Source organism: Arachis ipaensis, chromosome B05, assembly GCF_000816755.2.
Source record: "Arachis ipaensis cultivar K30076 chromosome B05, Araip1.1, whole genome shotgun sequence".
In the NCBI taxonomy this organism is placed as follows: Eukaryota; Viridiplantae; Streptophyta; class Magnoliopsida; order Fabales; family Fabaceae; genus Arachis; species Arachis ipaensis.
Window position 1 is genome coordinate 55480981 of NC_029789.2, and position 2744 is coordinate 55483724.

Genomic DNA, 2744 nt, shown 5'->3' on the forward strand with positions numbered 1-2744 from the left:
CTACTGGAAGGGGGTTTAAATGCAATTGAATTTCTATATGAGCCTCGGAAGGGGAATCATAGAAATTAGTTTGAAGCTCTTTCTCTCACAACTCTCTTGATCAATAAATTTCGGGTTTGAATTGAGATCCTAAGAACTTGTGTGGCTTATGGATTAGAGAATTGCACTTAACCTCTTCTCATGAACAATTAGATCAAGGAATTGGCAATTGATTATGTTAAGAGAAATTGAATCACCAAGGAATTGGGATTCAATTACTACAATCCGCCATAGATCTACTTCATATGATTGAGAGTGAAGTTGAGTCCCATTGATTCATGAAGGATTATGATATCTCGAATCCCTAATGAATCTCACCTATTGTTGTTTTTCCTTTCAATTGCTTTAAGCTTCTTTTTATCCTTTATTTCCAGCACCTAAAGCCCATTTACATTTCATGCAATTTACTTTTCATCGCTATTTACATTCTTGCCTTTACTTTCTTGCTATTTAAGTTTAAGCTCTTTTAAATTCTTTGTCATTTAATTTTTTGCTCTTTATCATTCAGTAATTTACTTTCAGCTATTTATCTTTCAGTCATTTACTTTTCATGTCATTTACATTCTACAAATTTCACAACAATCATCAAATATTTGCTCAACTAGATCAATTACTTAACTGAAATTGCTTAATCCATCACTCCCTGTGGGATTGACTTCACTCAATAGTGAGTTATTACTTGGCGATTCAGTACACTTGCCAAAGGAATTTGTGTTGTGCAAATTTCCACTCATCAACCCTTAAGAGTTCCGACTTAAAATCACTCGAGATTTGTAATTGACTTAAGCACAAAGTCCCGGAAACTTCTTGAACATCTAACTTCAAGTTTGCAAATGCTTTAAATAGTTCTTCTTCTCGAAGCATCATCATAACAGCATACAATAATTTTCGACTCAGGGCGTCCGCCATAACATTCGCCTTTCCCGGATGGTAATTCACCTCAAAATCGTAGTCTTTCAGTAATTTCATCTACCTCCTCTGCCGCATATTAAGCTCTTTTTTATCAAAGAGATACTTCAAGCTCTTGTGATCAGAGAAAACTCAGAACTTAACCCCATAAAGGTAATGCCTCCACACCTTTAGCACAAATACAACCCCAGCAAGTTCCAAGTCGTGCGTCGGGTAATTAACTACATGAGGTCTCAACTGTCGCGAGGCATACACCACCACATTCTAGCGCTGCATCAGCACGCACCCTAGGCCCTTTAATGAGGCATCACAATACACCTCAAATATTTCATCCGGCTCAGGTAACACTAATAAGTTGACTATCGTCGGTAAAGAATTTCACAAAATATTCACGTTGCAAGTATAGCTCTCAACCGACAAATAATCCTCGAATCAAATTTTAAAGAATTGGTTGTCACAAAGTTCAACCCCAATAAAAGTAACTGAAGTATTCAAACCTTGGGTCGTCTCACAAGGAATAGGCAAACATGTGCATCAACATTGGTTAGAATTTCGGGGTTGGAAGTCATGATCAAGAAATTAAACTAATAGACTTAACAAGTAAGAAATCTTAAGGTGCAGGAAACTAAATCAAGTAACTAAAGCAAGGTATGAGCAATTTCAAACTAATAAGAGAGCACCCAAATAATTCTACTCTAAAACTAAACAAGTAACTATAACTAGAATTAAGCAATTGAAATTTTTTGGTTTCAAATATGAATAATAAAAGCAACTCTTGGCTAGGCATAGAAATTGGGGTCACTATCCTTGTCTAATAACCATATCTTGACAATTATGAGGAACCAAACTCACTAAGTCTACCTCCAAGAGCTTTAAGTACGTAATATTTACTCCTAAGCTTGAGGTATGTCAAGTGGCTTGATCAATCTCAACTCATAAGTCCCAATCCAACTACCAATTGACTTAGTAGTGGATTAGTGACAATGGGTATCAACTTGACCACTAAGGGTTCTCAAATCACCAAATCAATTAGACCCAATGACTCAAGTTTACCCAATTCCCTTAGCCTAGGCCAATAGTAAAGAAAACTACTCCATAATCAAAGGAAACATTTCATCAAACACATGGCATGCATTAATAAAAGACATATTCATATTGGAAATAAATTGGAGATTGAAAGTACCCACTAACAATTATCAATGAAAAACTACTCAATTAACACTATTAATTATGGAAAACATCAATGTATCATTAACAATTCAAGATCCACAAAGTTCACAAGATGAATAGAAAATGGGAAATAACAAGAAAACATAAATCTAACACAAGATCTCAACAAAATTATACTAGGGAATTCAAATTAAGTAATCAAAAGTAGAAATCAACAAAACCCAATTCAGAATTCAACAAGGGAAGATCAAATCAAACTAGATCTAGAAAGGAACAAGCGTTTCTTTCTCTAGAAGAACAAGAAGCAAGAACTAGCCAAAATTGTGTCTAAGTGTGTAATGAATGATCCCCCTTTTCCCCTTAGAGTTCCTAGGTCTTTTTCATGCAGAATCAGCTTGAATTTGGGCTTGCTGAGTCTCAGATATCACCAGCCACGATTTCTTTAATGAGGTCACGTGCTGCTCGTCACGCGCACGCGTCGCCTGAATTTCGCAATCCACGTGTACGCGGCAAGCATACATGTGCATCGATGGAGATTTCGCCAATCCACGTGGATGCATCACTTTTTGTGCGCGATGCCCAGATCCTTGCACCCACGCGTGCGCGTGGGGTGCGCGTGCGCGTCG